The following is a 17028-nucleotide window of genomic DNA, read 5'->3' on the forward strand; positions in this document are numbered from 1 at the left end:
ATATGTGTAAATTCTTCAGAAGGCTACTTTAAATAGTAAGTTAATGTGTCTCTTACATTTGGATATTAGTTAGAATTATTTTCAAATGATTGTACAAATAAAGGTGAATGTGTATAAATTTTATTTAACTATCCCGTGCATTGCACGGGTTAGTGACTAGTTTCATTAAGAATCATTCATTAATCTTGCATGCATTTCAATATAGGTACATGTTTAACAAAATCCAGAATATAGTTACCATACCAAGAAGGAAAAAAGAATGAAAAATCTTTATTGGTACATTGAGTGGAGATTATGACAAGAATAATAATCTTTATTATTAGAAATAAAAAATGTTGTAATGGAATAACTAAATCTTATTTTTTCTTAGAAAGTTATGAAATAACTAAACCTATTCATAGATTTGGTTGTAAATTGTAATATTAGAATAAAATTTAAGATCTATATTTAGGAAATATCTTACTTATACCATCAGAATTCCTAAAAAAAATAATATTTTATAAATTTGAGAGAGAGGGGTTATTTTTTGATCATTTTTTAAAATATTTTTATAATTGTTATGTGCATATGAAAAGTTTGTATATTAAATTTTTTTTATTAATTTTAGAAATTATTACATTCCCTAAGATATAAGTATTACAATCCTTTTAGAAAGGAATAATTATTCTTTCATATAGAAGCCGCTTCAAATTATGCAAAATTGCAAATCAATCTTGGAGGAAAAAAAACCCTCATTTAATTACAAAAAAGAATTGCATCTTTACAATGTCTTATCCCAACATGAAGAAACATATATCAACTTAATGAATTTTATAACTTCCATCTCCCAAGTCCCAACTTCATCAGGCATTGGAGGACCTTGAACGTCACATGTGCCTAAGACATAAACCTTAAGCATCTTAAAAGGCAGGGCACCCCTCAATCTTAACCCCAGGAGCTATGGGGCATGAAGCCAATGGACAATGGTCATCATTGGCCAGACCTCACCACCCTGGACCAATTATATTCTTGGACTGAAGAGTGAAGAAAATTACAACACTCAAAAAGGCAACCCCAGCATCTAGACTCTAAAGCAGCAGATAAGACAGGTATGTATAGCCCACGATGCCTTAAACTTTCTGTAAACATAGAAATTGAAGAAAATTCCGACAGCTCCCGAAGCCCAATAGTTCACAGCTCGGCATGCTAGCTGTAGCTCCAATGATAATAGGCATGTGTATAAGTCTAAGCCACTTGATGTTGGGGTACTTGCATGAGAGAAACCAGCCAGGAATAGGAGCTAAGAAGCCAGAGAGGAAGAACCGGTTCATCTCTTTGTAGACACCATATTTTGTGGACATTCTGAGTGGACCTATGACTCCCCAAATAATGGAAGCATTGTAGTAGACATCATCCCCAGGGCATGTCCAAGGAATCCCCTCGGGCAACAATGAAGTATCACATATGTCCTTTATATTTGTGAGAAGCCACCATGCTGTGGCAAAGTAGGTACTTGAAGCAACTATTGTAGCATGCTAATGTAGCCATAGGTCTTGAAATTCACAGGCAACCATGGCAAGAGCAACCATTAAAACTAAGATGGTATAAAACCACCACTGAGGGACTTGTTTATAGTTCTTCTTCATCAACCTTGTATGCACATCCGAATAATGATATTTTGCTGAACTTGCTGTCTGTTTCCAGAGTGTCCAGATTGTTCTGCTCAATGTTTTTACCAAATAAAGAAAATCATGGAAGCCTTTTAACGAAAAAGAAATTTTGCAAGAGAATAGAATAGAAGATGTTAAGAAGCAGCTTACTTTCCATTAAAGAGGGCAACATGAGTAATAGAAGCTGTTAGAGTAGCGAAGCTGAAACCATAGCTAATAGCAAAGAACACACTTAGAGATAAAGTTTGCTGTAACTTTCATAAGCTGCAAGATTAATATCAAATGCTTTTTCATTAAGAATTCTGGATATGTTGTAGATCTGTCCAGTATGATCAAAAGTGTTGGAAGAAAAGATAGGAAACTTCTTGGCATCATATGCATTACTCCAATAAGAAATCGGGATAATGACATAGACAAACAACATTAAACCCCACTAAAATATTGATGATGGCAAACCAGGTGTGGCTAAGGCGGTGCCCAAAAAGCCAGCTACAGTGGACCAGTCAAGGCCAAATGAGCCTAGTCCAAGGCCACTGAGCCCTCCACCAATCTGTTGGGCAGTGACTGAGTCCTTCCAAATCCAACAAACAGTGGAGAGAGATGAAATTGAAGGGAAAAGATAACTTGGAACAATGTAATAAGCAAAGCTTGCTACAAAAATCATGAAGAAGAATTGTAGCCTTGTATGTCCTCCTTTAGGTCGCTTTTCTTTTTCATGCAATGCCCTGCATTTCACATATTACTTGGTTCATTACAAGGAAGACCGACCTGTCAATTAAACATTGAACTAATTCTTCTTCTGAAATAAGAAATCTCAGTATAAAAAAAGGATGGTATACCTGAATTGAGAGACTTGGACCAGGTTTGCAGGCCACCACATATAAGGTGAGTCAACAAGATATTTTCTGAACAGTCCAGCCCATCCGTATCCAAGCATCTGAAAAGTTCATGTGAAAAACGGTTATGTAGTAGGAATAACACTCTAAGAAGCATTTTGTGTAATACATTGATGGCGGGGCACTTTTTTTATTCACATTAGAGCGGCTTCTATTCTCCAAAACTAATGTGGGGTAAGGCTGTCTTATCAATTATCTATCCTAGACCCCGAAAAATTGAAAACAAGAATCCAAATATACCTGAGTAGTTAGTGATAATATAAAGGCTGCTACACCAGAGATATTCCTGTGGTAGAAAGCCTTGACTATAGTAATAATATGAAATGCATACACTCCCCCAGCCCCAGAACTAGCAAAAATGGTGATCAAAACATGTTCCTTCAAATTGAATGGCCCTGGATTCAAGGAGAAAGACCAGTTTGTGAGAGGGACTCGAATTGGCTTTGATGGAAGATATGCAGCCATTAGCTTCCCTAGTGGGAGTACAAGGATTTGTGCTGAGACTGATGAAATTGACAGCTGATTTTGGCGGTATGTGAAAAATTGGTTCACAAACGCAAGAAAAACACATGATATCAATCCAAGAACCCACGTTCGAAATGTCAATGCTGGCAGTGTTGGGTCATCAGTTGGAGGAACTGTAAGCCTAACTTGTTCAATTGGGCTATCATTGTCTTCATCCCCTGCTTATATAGAATGACCACATTATTAAAAGTAAAAGGCAATAGATTTGAAAAATAAATAAAATCTTTCATGAAAAATTTCTTTATGAAATTATTAAGAGGGGATAGAATTGAATAATAATATAAACATTGAATAAGTTCCCCTATTATCATGAATTTCAACAATATTTTGTGTCAACTTTAATAATATTTCAGGGCTATATTTCTCATGGAATGTTGCATATACCAGTACCAGATTAAATAATGAGCTAATGTGATGAAGAAAGTAACTTTTCTCAATATATTATGTATAGTACACAAATGAGTATGTACATCATTAAAAACAAACAAAACATGTAGCGGAAAAGATTACACAACAAAACTAAAATAAATAAATAATAATACTCACCAATTAAGAGAAAAACATGTTTTGTACTAAAGTTGATGTTGTACATACCCAACATACATGCAACTTTCATTAATCATAGAAAAAAAGAAAAAGGGTGATGAATCATGAAACAAGAGTAACTATGATTCTCATGTAATAGAATAACATGGAAAATAAAAAAGAAATGAATTTGACATGAATTGTAGCAAAACATTTTCTCTGTAATAAGGTTGATTTCATGCATGCATACCCAGCATACATGTAGCATTCATGAATCATGACATAAAATGATGATGAATCATGAACTGTGAAACTCTATTTTCTGTTTGAGTTTGTGAGAGAGAGAGAGAGAGAGAGAGAGAGAGACCAGTCACGTCAGTATTGGATTCAAGCTTCTCAACTCTCAAGTGACATTTCTCTCACTCAGATTCTCCTTTGGACACACTTTCAAACTCACAACACAATATATATATATATATATATATATATATATATATAAATACACACATATACCATCCTTCTGTTATTTGAGTCTCACACAATCTTGTAATTTTATTACAGGGTGTAAACGAGATATTAAAACAAAATAAAATTCTTCTTTAAATTAAAGCCTGAAATTTGCATTTGATTGATGACATGACTATTGATATTTGATTATCTTTAAATTTTGCAAGTATAGAGAATATACGAAGATAATGTAATCTAGTGTAATTTAGTGGTAGATTTATCAAAATTTACATCTAATTAAAAAATTTCGGATGGTATAATATTGATTAGAGTTACACCAAGTTTAACTTGAACTCAAGAGAGTTGGGTTCAAGTTACACTTGGTGTAACTCTAAACAATGTTATACCACAAAATATTTTTTTTAATTAGATGTGAATTTTGATAAATCCATCGCTGGATTACATTATCTTTGTATATTTTCTATGCTTACAAAATTTTAAGGCGATTAAAGATTAATATCCATGTCATCGATTAATTGTTTAAATTCAAATTTTTGTAGTTTAAAATAATGCATAAAAGATAAGTTTATGGTTCGAATGGTAAAAAACATCCAATTGGCATGAAAATTGACATACATATTAAGAACATATAGAACATGTAATTCAATAGTTGGATTCTCAAAATATAAATTTTATAACAAGTTATTTAGTAGTGTAACATTACTTAAAGTTATACCAAGTGTAACTTAATCCCAACATTTCTTTGAGTTACACCTGGTGTAACTTTAAATAATATTACATCACCCAATAACTTGTTATAAAATTTATATTTTAAAAATCTCACCGTTGAATTACATGTTTTATATGATCTTAACACTCATGCCAATTTTCATGTCAATTGGATATTATTTACCATTCGATCTATGAACTCATCTTTTATGCATTATTTTAAACTACAAAAATTTGAATTTAAACAATTGATTGATACGTGGATATTAATCTTTGATCACCTTGAAATTTTGCAAGCATAAAAAATATATATTTAGAATGGTCTTCTGTTGAAGAAACAAGGAAACAACATTAATACACACTAACCTATTTATAAACAGATCATAGGTTGAAGCTAAACGAGTTCAGATCATATTCGGGTCAACACAGCTAACTCGTTTAATAAATAAGTTGTATTCATGTTTAACTTGTGAATAGGAATGGCAACGGGTCGGATTCGGGCCGGGTTTTTCTATATCCGGACCCGACCCGCGGGCCAAGACCCATGGCCCGGACCCGGCCCGTTAACTAAGCGGGTTTTTTTCCCGGGCCCCGGACCCGCCTCAGCCGGGCCCCACGGGCCCCGTTAAAGGACTGGGCCCAATTCGTGACCCAACCAAAAAAAAAAAAAAAAATTTTCAGATCCAAACACAAACACAGATCCAAACTCAATCACAAACACAAACACAAACACAAACAAAGAAATCAGAGACACAAATTTCAGATCTACATTTTCACCACAAAATTTTCAGATCTATGATTTTCATTTTTCCCTTTCAGAAATCATAAACACAAACACAAATACAAACACAAATTTACATGATTGAGGCGAACTGAACCCAGAAAAAAAAGAAAAAGAAAAAAGAAAAAAAATGGAGACACTGCGAGATCAGCGACGACGATGACGAAACGGAGTTGAGACTTGAAAGAAACGGGAACGGCGAGGACGAAACAGCCTCCTTCCCTTCTTAAATCTGTCGGAACGGCGAGGATCTTTAGCTATTCTGGCATCGGTACTTCCATCTGTCAGAAACGGGAGTCCTGCTAGCTTTTTTCTGATGAGTTCGTGATGTTCATCACGCTATACATACGGCTTGTGGCTGTGCGTGTGAGATCACTGAGAGATGAAGAGATGAGAGGCAGTGATTGAGAGAGCTGAGGAGATGAGAGGCGTGAGAGGTGTGAGAGGCTGAACTGAGGAGAAGAAATGAAATTTTTAGGGTTTAACTATATATATATATATATATATATATATATATATAGAAGGGTAATCTAGTAATTTTAATATATAATATAACCGGGTCTTAACCGGGTCGGGTTTCGGGTCGGGTTTAGGGTTTTTTTAATAAAACCCGAACCCGACCCGGACCCGCTTCGGGTTTTTTTTTAAAAACCCATACTCGACCATATTCTTTATCGGACCGGGTAAAATCCGGCCCATTAGGGTTGGACCGGACCGGGTATCTGCGGGTCGGATCTAAATTGCCATCCCTACTTGTGAATCTATTTGACTCGTTTAACCCGTTTATCTTATAAAGGTATTAGCTTTTGTTATTATTGCTTAATTTATGGTTATAGTTATATGTTTATTACTATATTTATTTTTGTAATTGTAATTTAATTTTAAATATATGAGAATTAATAACATATTATTCAGGTTAGGTAAAACATGTTATTAAACGGGTCATTTATATTGACTTTTACATGACTTGTTAATTAAACGGGTTAAACATATCGTGTTGGGTTAACCTGTTTAATAAACAAGTTGTGTTAGGGTAGAAGATTCTTGATACGATTACTAAACAAGTTGGGTTCGGGTCAATCCATATAGCCATACGCTCATGGCTCAACACGACACAAACCTGACTTGCGAACACGAATTACCACCCCTAAATTACATAGTATCATTCATTTCATTAAGAATCATTCATGAATCTGAATATACTTTCAGAGTCTTCGTGAATATTGCATGCATTTCAATATATTTTCATGCTTAACAGAATCCAGGATACAGTTACCGTACCAAGACGGAAAAAAAGAAGTAAAGAAAACTAAGAAATATTATACGTGGAGGAAGAATTGCATTTTCGAAGGGCAGTTGAAATTTGACATCTTCAGTTGAGAATTGGATTCTGAGCTAGTTACTTGACAGCTAATTAAGCTTAAAGACTTAAATGGATATAGTTGGAGATTGAATTTGGAGGACTAATGAATGGTTATGACTTATGACATCCATGTAAAGTGTTGCGGAGGTCCATTTAGCCAATCTTCATGGAAGCTGGGATTGCTAAAGATGTGACTCTTAGTTGCTTTTTGGTGAACTGTTATCGATTTAGTGATAAAAAATTAAACAATTGCTAAATGTGACCTATTGTAATTAGGACATAATAAAAATAGAGTCAATGATAAGCCCGTGTGATAGGGATGGCAATGGGGCGAGGTGGGGCTGAAGGATGGGGTCTTCGTCCCCGTCCTGAATGGTTTTGTCATGCCCCATCCTAGCCTTGCCTTGCATGACGGGGAAAACTTTCTCACCCCATCCTAGTCCCTTGGGGCCCCGCGAAACCCCTCCTCACCCCGTAAAACTCTACTTTTTGTTAATTTGCCCTACAACTAGTATAATTTTTTAATGAAACCTATTTCATTAATAAAAATATACTTGAAATTACAACTAAATTTATCCACTCAAATCAAATCAATTTTTAGAAAAAATTGAATAGTATATCTAAGAGTCTGTTTGGATACAGTTGAAAACTAAAAACTGAAACTGAAAACTGAAAAACATTGTAGCAAAATAATTTTTAAATGTGTAAATAGTACTGTGGGACCCATATTTAATATTTTTTTCTGAATAAAGTGATTGTGGGTCCCATGAACAGTGTACAAACAGTATATGCACAGTAAAATTTGTCTCCCGCACAGTACATAAACAATACTTTTACTGTTCATTCGCTGAAAAAAAAAAAAAAAAATCTTGAAATGCAAACGTGCGTTTGGGAAGCGCAAAACGCGCTTCCCAAACGCACTCTAAGTGTTTAACAAGACAATCATAAAAAAAAATCATAGTATAACACATAACAAAATAAAGGCAGAGAACCAAATTGGGTAGAATAAAATAAGATAATATTGATATGTTTGTTTAAATAGTAGGGTTTTAGGGTATGAAAGATTTACAATTATAACCCTTACTAACGCGGGCGGGGCAAGTCTAAAAAGTTTAAACTCATCCCCACCCCGTCTCGTAGTGCGGGGCTAAAATCTTGCCCCATCCCCACCCCACCACCTTGCGGGGAGGGGAAAACCCGCGTGGGGCGAAGCAAGGAAAGGCGGGTTAAGCGGGGTGGGAAAAAATTGTCATCCCTGCCATGTAAAAGTGGGGAAAGGATCCCCTCTTATTGAATAGACCAATTCCCTCTCTCATATCTAGGTGGATAGGAGACAAGTGACATTTATTTGATTTTTTAGTGTCACATGTCTTATAAAATAATAATAATAATTAGAAGAAATTGAGGGAGTGAATCTTATTATGCGAAGGTGAAGTTTCTCCAATTACAATTCACAACTTGCAACCTTAGCAAGTTATGAAACAATTGTTGTCTCTTGCATTGTTTATTGAAATTGGGAGCTTTCTTGGCATGATATATAGGAAGAGCAATAATGTAATCAAGTGCCTCTTGAAATGTCAATTCCATATGTCACAAGGAAAATAATTTATTGATATCATCTGAGGAATGAAATCAAGAATGAGTCAAATCTCTTTTCTTCATAATATATTTGCATTAAAGGAGTTGGTTAACGAGTGAAATTGAGGTATTTGCTAATGAATTATTTTAGAAAAATTTTGATACTACTTTTATGGGAAATATGAAAAATTAAAAAAAAAAAATCAATTATTATTATTTTTTATTTTCTCATAAAAAGTTTCTAAAAATATTTCATAAACTAATGTTCTTATCAAGGTTTTGAAACCTGGACCGGATCGTATGGTCCAACCGGAAAAACCTCGAACCGTTCATTTTTGCGGTTCTTTAAGCATCAAGAACCGTTCTATAGGAAAAAAAAGGACCCGTGCGAACCGCAGTCGAACCTCACGGTTCTGAGAACCGTGATCGAATCGTGATCAAACTGCTTCTCACGGTTCCCTACTTCCCTTTGAACTTGCACCTTTAAGCAAAAAAAAAAAAAACATAGAAAAGAAAAGAAAAAGAAACACAACTGCTGGAAGCACATCATGTCTTCATAAACACTACCATTGCCATATCCAAAGAAACACAACATGTCTTTATGTTTCTTCTTCTTCTCTCTTCAGAGTACATCACACAGCTCCCTCTCTTAAAAACTCTTCTCTTGGGCGAATCAAGCTTTAAATTCCGGCTTTGTTCTCCGCCGATGATATGTGTGTGACAGGGTGAGAGTATAAGAGAGAGAGAGAGAATGAGACAGAGAGAGCTAGAGATGAAGAAAGAAAAATAAAAGCAGAGAGGACGTTGTGGATAGTGGAGGAAGAGTCTAGAAAAATAAACACATGATGAGACTTGAGAGGAGTGGCTCAATGGGGATGGGGATACATGTGTGGAGGAGAAAAACCAAAAGAAAAGGAAAAGAAACGTATGAATGGAAAGAAAGTAAAAAAAATAAAAAATCACAATTAAATGATAGTACTATAGTATTTTCACAATATTTCACAATAAATATTAAGTAATAGATTGTTATTAATTAATATTGGTAAATAAAAAATAATTTTAATTGTGGATTTAAATTAAAACTAATAACAATTTTTTACATAATTTTATTGTAAAAGTATTACTAAAAATGTTGTAGACTTCTTCACTTCTTCACTGCTTCCGAAGACTTCTTTGCTGGCATTGCAGCACTACAATGCTGCGTGCTTACTTCAGTTACTTGCTGTCACAATATAATGCTTGCTTGCTGTCAAGAACTTCTTCTTGGGCTTTGTTATTTATTTAACTTTAACAATAAATGCATAAAGTCAAATCTAACTTTTGATTTTTTTTCCTTTTTTAATTCATGATAAATGGTGAACAGTGACTATTCAAATGGGCTTGGGGAAAAAAAAGACCCACGGTCAAATGGGCTTGGCCATGAGTAAATAAACTAATTTGTCTCTTAACTATTTTATTGGGTTTCATAAAATAAAAATTATTGAGTACTAAAGTATGCTTTGTCATCTACCTTCTTCAGGAAAAAAAAAAAAGTATGCTTTATCATGACTTAAAAATAATTTAGAAACTCAATAACTATTTATGTTTTTTTAGAATTTAATAATTTTTATTTGTATTATGAAAGTTATGTTATAAAAAATACTATCTATATTTGTTTTGGACTATTTTAGTTAATTTATATATTTTTTTATTAATTTAATGTTTTATATATATTTAAAATAATTATTAAATTAATTATGACATCATCACAGTTTGACGCCGGTTCGACCTCAAAAACCTTGAATCTCTCTCTTTTACAGTTCAATGAATGGTCCAGGTCTGAAAACCTTGGTTCTTATGGCATCCGTTAACTTTTCCCTTAAATGTTTTGCCCTTTTTTGCTTGATGGCATTCCTTAATGCCCTCCATCTTGTCAATTGGTGTTCTTATGTTGTTTATTCTTTATGAGAAATTGATGGAGGATTGGTTGGTTTATATTCTAAATGGTAAGTTTCACAACAAAGGCTAAAGAAATTTTTTTGATAAGTAACAAAGACTAAAGAAATTAATCCAAATTTGAAAATTTTTATTGACTCAGCGAGTATTACCCTAATTAACACATTTAGTAAGAGATTAATGTATTACTTTTCTCTAACTTCTACTATCACAAATCATATCATATCATATATTATACAATAAAAATTGGGTTTAGAGGTCATGGTGGCATCAAGATGTAGCAATTTTTTAAAATAAAAACAACACCTTAATTGTGGCAAAATTTGCCAAATAGCACATTTTAAGAAAAATTTTAGGAGAATAGCACTCAAAAGTGAAGTTATTTAGTTATATAACACATTTTTGGAACTTAAGTTTGTTAAACTCGTGTTTCAACTCAAACTCGAGTTCCAAGTGTGGCGTCTAACCTGGATTTTTTTGTCATTGCCAATCGAGCCATACTGCTTGGAACTCGAGTTTACCAAACTCGATACTATATAACCAAATAACTTTGTTTGGATGCTAATCTCCTAAAATTTTTCTTACAATTTGGCAAATTTTGCCCCTTAATTGTTCTTAAAGTGCCAAGGTCCAAGGTGCTTGCAGCTGAATTGATAATCAGAAGAAAAGCCTCCCAAATCACACAAAATCCCATTTCAATTTGCTAAATTTACATTTCTTCTTCTTTTTTTTCTTTTTTTTTTTTGGGGTAAATTTACAATGAACCCATATAAACACTAGAGTAAAGCCGTGTAGGGTTACAAAATCACACAAAACCATTTCAATTCACAACATTTATAATGAAACCATATTCGCAAATACAAGACCCCCATTTCAGTTCACAAGTGATCCACCTCTTTGCTCATATCAGCCCTTCACAAACAAGAAATCACACAAACCCATTTCAAGTCACTAAATTTATAATGAACCCACATCAACACTTGGAACAAAATCCTAGAAACTCAAACAAAAAATTCCATTTTCAATTCACGAAATCCAAACTAAAAGAACCACAAAAAACTCAACAGTGACCTACCTCTTTGTTCATATCAGCCTTCTTAGCCATTACAGCAGCAGAGACCAACCTAGGAACACGATCGAATTCAGAGGCTTCGATTCTTGTGGGCCAAACCTTGGGTTCTTGTGGCAAAGGAAGACGTGGCGCTGGTAGAACTCGACGGAGCCGGCGAGTTGACTCGTCCTGAAGTCCAGGCGTGAGAAACCGAACTCGGCGTCACTGACGGCAGTATCGGCTCCACCAGATAATAACCCTTCGTTCTGAAAGCTCCTGGAGGCGCTGCCGATGAGAGAGTTTGGGTCGGTGAGGTAGCTGTCAAGTGATTCCGAGACTGTGATTGGTCATTGCTTAAGGGCAGCATGACACGTGTCATTCAGGGGGAGTTTTTTGAACCTTGGAGTTGGGATTGTCTGTCTCTGTTTTGACTCTTGGATCTCTTTTTCTAGTCTACTCTATAGTTCTTGGATGTAGTATAATGTTCATACTAGCTAGGCTAAAACTTTGTGTGCTTGTATTGTGTTTGTGGTGACATTCATAATATTTACTTTAATTGTCTCAATTAGAAAATGTTAAAGCTAGTAGTATCAAATTATCAATTATTATATAAAAGGTTTACAAATGCAGGTATCATGAATGAGATTAGTATCATATTTACAACATAATAACCTAAAATTTAAGCTGATAATGGATATGATTGGTATCATATAGTTACGTGAGATCTCTCATAGGTATGTCCCCATAAAAATGGGGTTACTTTTGTGTAGTTTATGATTGGATATAATAGATATGATTCTCATTTTGTGATGGCTGTAACTATTAAGATTGTTTTTCATATAAGTCTTTCTTTTAACAGATCTCTTATAATTCCTTAACCTTTGGAGAGTGCAGTATTGTATTATTGTAAGTTCTCTATGACAGGCAAGTTCCCATAAAAAAATTGACAACTTTCATGTAGTTTATAATTGGATGTAACATTTAAGATTCTCAATTTGTGATTGGATGTAATTTTTAAGATCGTATATTAGATAAATCTTTGTCCTGATAGATCTCTTTTTGTTCCTCATATTTTGGAGAATGCGGTGTTTTATTATTATATGTTCTCTATTTCAAACATTCCGGAAAAGTAGATGACAAGTTTTAAATCCTAATGCAACCAAGATATGTCCTGTTTTTTTTCACCACATCATGTATAACAGGTTTAGTATTTATTACAACTTACAAACTAACCAGATAATGAATGTGATTGGTATGATATTTTGCTATGTGCATCTCTATGACTAGTAAGTCCCCATGAAAAAGGAATAACTTTCACGAAGTTTGTGATTGGATGTAACAAAAGATTGTTAGTTTGTGATTGGATGTAATTGTTAAGGTTGTCACTCGAATAAATATTTCTCTTAACATATCACTTCTTGTTCCTTAATTTTTAGAGAATGTGGTGCTGTATTATTGTAAATTCTCTATTCCCAACATTTCCTAAAAGTAGACAACAAGTTTTGAACCTTAATGCAATTAAGTTAAGTCATGTCTTGTCTTTTACGACACATCGCATATAACAAGTTTAAGATTTGTTATAATAATTTACTAACTAACTTGATAATGAATACGATTGGTATTATATTGCTATGTGCATCTTTGTGATAGGTAAGTCCCCATAAGAAAGGAATAACTTTTGTGTAGTTTGTGATTAGATTTTATAGTTAAGATTATCTCTTGGATATATCCCTCTCTTAATAGATTTCTTCTTGTTCCTCAAACTTTAGAGAATGTGGCGGCATATTATTATAACTTCCCTATTCCAAATATTATATGAAAGTAGACAATAGGTTTTAAATGCAAGCAAGGCATGTCTTGTCTTTTTTGCCACATTGTGTATAACGGGTTTAGGTTTTATTGTAATAACTTATAGGCAAACCTAATAATGAATAATATTTGGTATCATATTTCTATATGTATCTTTGTAATAGGTAAGTTCCTATGTAAAAAGTGATAACTTTATTGTACTGTAATGGTTAACATTGTCAATTTGTGATTGAATGTAATTGTTAAGATTTTTTATTGGATAAATCTTTCTATTAATTGATCTCTTCTTGTTCTTCAATCTAAAGAATTCGGCATGTTCTATTATTGTATGTTCTCTATTACAATATTTCCTAAAAGTAGACTACATGCTTTAAATTCTAATTGACATATCTTGTCCTTTTTGCCACATCACTTATAATGGGTTTAGCGTTTTGTTTTAAATGGAAAAAAAAATGCATTTCAAATAAATTAAAGGGTAAATTAAGAAAGTTATGAGAATTGTATCTTGTTTATTAAATTTTCAAGTGGACAATACCTCAAAATAAAACAATTTATAAACAAAATGAGAGAGAGAGAGAGAGAGAGAGAGAGAGAGAGAGAGAGAGAGAGTCAGTGCAATGTGCTCAGAATTAGATTATCAACACAGGAGAGAGCATACAATGTTAAGTAAAAATGTCATGCTCATTGCTACATCCTCCTTAAGGCTTCTATAAGGTGAACTATGATATAACAATAGAAAGAACCCATGTTGAGATTGCACATTGCAATCATTTTTTGCGAATAGGAAGGAGTTATGAGAATTCCCAAATGTAGTCCTGAAGTGGCAGAGGTTATATGGGGATGAGAAACCTGATAGTTGAGGGATGCAAGCTTTAGATGAGCATTAAAGTCTTGTGAGTACTGTTCGTGTTTGGACTTTTCCTCTAAGGCTATAGCACTCCTCAAGGAAAAAGCATTGTGCATTTTGCTAATGACTTTATCATTTATCCAAAATAAATAAACGAATAAAACACTAGTGATCAATGTTTTGTATTGTTGGTCATATTTTCAATATTACTAGATTTATATGAAGTCAAGGGCTATTGACAACACTCGAGGGTGGAATCATTGATTTGGAGCTTGACGTAAACTCAAATGTCTCATGTTTAATCTACCACACAATCAATCCATGGAGTTTCTAATGTGTCTCATGGATAGGGAGTAAAATAGTCCACTCAAAGACTGGGATGCCACTTCCTTATATATATACTTCAAATTATCAGAGTAGGACTCCTTATTAGTTCCAGTCTTCCAGATGTGATGTGAAACCTTTTGGTTTTGCCTACATCTTTGCAACTGATAAATCAATTAACTTAAGAAAAAATAGTTACAAAGTCAATCTATTACCAAAGGAAAGAATGTATTTCAATCAAGAATAGCATAGTTTCAGGGGACTAAAATCATGATTCATAGGCTGGGGCGTGCTAAAGTAGGCTTTTGATCCCAAAGTTTAGTTCCTTGCTGCTATTTTTATCAGAAATCACCTTTGTTGCACCCACATTGGCATCTAGATTCTCTAGCTTTTCAGGAAACACAGGGTTTTGGCAGCAGTATGAGTTTCCATTTCCCTGGCAACATCCCTTTACCTCAAGTCGAGATCGACAAGCAGCAGTGTCCTCACTCTTATGCGTTTGCACAGTTCTTTAGCGTTTTTCCCAACATCTGTCTTGCAATTTAACTTGATCCTTATTTCTTGGGATTTCTTCTGTTCCTCTTCCGAGAATCCCATCTCACCCCTGAACGCACCATCAAATGTTTCAGTAAAGCCTAGTCAACAATTTGAATTCAATCATGCTTGGAGACAACATATGGACCAGCAAATGTTTGACACTGCAATGCAGCAACAAAAAATGAGGGTGGATAAACTCATTTATATCTTCTCTAGATCCTAGGTCAGTTGAAGCACAATTTTCCATTACACTATTTTCATTCTTACCTCCCAGCTTCATGACTAAAAAAAAAAAAAAATTCATGTATGCTCCTATCATACAGCTAAAACTGATATCAAAAGTGGATATAGCTCTGATGTAGATGCAAACCACCTAGCTAGAAAGAGATCTTACAGTTTACAGTTCACAGTTTACACGTGCACACACAAAAGACGAAGATATGAGAATATTACCTCCACAGCCAATCTACAATTTCTCCTTTCAAAATATGTTGCTCAAGCAATACGGGTACATCCTCTGGAGTGACATATCTATACCTGTAGATTTGAAAAATAAAAAAAGAGGGCTTCATTATCAATAAACTGATCAGTGTATTTTTGGGAAGGATGAAAAACTTTACCTGCTAAATCACATGGTATGAAAAACTTGTATGCATAAAATTAAATCAATCAACTGACATCCCCTTACCAGTGCCCGGTGACTTGTCCATTGATTTTTGATCCAAATACGATAACATTTCCTGCATACTTATGCTCCCCAAGGTGTGAGCATGGGCTAACAGAAACTGTACTTTGAAGACCATGTAATTCTATCTCTCCTTTGATTCTACTAATCAAGGCAGGTCCACAAACTCCACAACGTCGATCCCGTGACCTATGACAACATACAAAAACATAGGAACCCTTTAACCTTTCAGGAGTTGCTGCAGGCAGCCATTCACCATTCTTCACAAGAAAAAACAAAAAGAAAACTTGACTATGCTGTACTAATTTTATTCAAAATTGACTGACTTGGTATTTAAATAATATATGATCTTAGAAGAACTAGCTATAGTGCGAATCACATTGAGCCAGTAAAGATTTTATTATTATTATGAGAAACGATAGATTTTATTGCTTTAGAGTTTAGACCAAAATTTACGTTCAACGTATACCACTAGCAATATATAATAGTGATCCTTCAACCCACATAACACTTTGCCAGTTGCCACAAGTAATCTATAATTTTACAATTCTACAGCTGCTCCGTTAGCCTTTTTTCATGTGCTATTTAGTACTACTCTTCTCATGCTTTGGCAAGCAAATGCAATTGGGGGCACGACCAGAAATTTTTGTTTGGGATCGATTTGTGTTTTTAATTTTAGTCTATACAAATTTTCGCACATATACATAAACACATACATTTATACATACACAAAAGTTAGAATCTTTCTTAGTGAAATCCTTAAAATTAAATGTTTCATAGAATTAAATTATCTCTCACCATAATTTCAACAAAAAAAATCCTTACATCTTTCACCATTTTCCACAGTGAAAGCCTTACAATTTTCATTTTCAATATAAGTTACCAAATTTTCTATCATTGCAAATAATTTTTTTTTAATTAAACTAATGAAGTGTTCAAAGACATGAATGATCTAAAACTTTATAAGAGATGATAACACATTTTACAATAAAAAAATTACTTTGAGAAACAATACGTTCTCTATAACTAACTCAAATATTTTTTTGAGAACATTATTGGACAAACTCAAATATTTGGGGGGGGCCAAGTTCCATTTTTGAGGGCTAATTATTAAAATATTAAATATTTTTATATAGTATAAAGATATTTTCAAAAATTTTGGAATTTTAGTTTTACATAATGTAATGGAAACCATTTTTGTAGTTATATTGGTATTAAAAATGATTTCTGTAATATTTAGACATCTATTACTATATACTAGTCTCTAAGCACGAAGCGCGTGCTTAAAAGCTTTTCTATTTTTTATTTTTTCTAAAGTTAATAATTTTCATTAATCATATTTCGGGG

The 17028-nt window shown here is 33.7% G+C and overlaps 1 long non-coding RNA gene and 1 pseudogene across 1 annotated transcript; both read right to left on the bottom strand.

The window, feature by feature from the left end:
• Positions 1–1092: 1092 nt before the first annotated feature.
• Positions 1093–11533, bottom strand: LOC115956121 (annotated as a pseudogene).
• A 2952-nt stretch (positions 11534–14485) lies between these two features.
• Positions 14486–16341, bottom strand: LOC115955277. Its single transcript, XR_004084082.1, has 3 exons — positions 15685–16341; positions 15450–15533; positions 14486–15063 (listed from the first exon to the last, which is right to left on the bottom strand). It is a non-coding gene; the product is annotated as an uncharacterized LOC115955277 (long non-coding RNA).
• Between the last annotated feature and the right edge of the window lie 687 nt (positions 16342–17028).

This window comes from Quercus lobata, chromosome 8, assembly GCF_001633185.2.
Source record: "Quercus lobata isolate SW786 chromosome 8, ValleyOak3.0 Primary Assembly, whole genome shotgun sequence".
In the NCBI taxonomy this organism is placed as follows: Eukaryota; Viridiplantae; Streptophyta; class Magnoliopsida; order Fagales; family Fagaceae; genus Quercus; species Quercus lobata.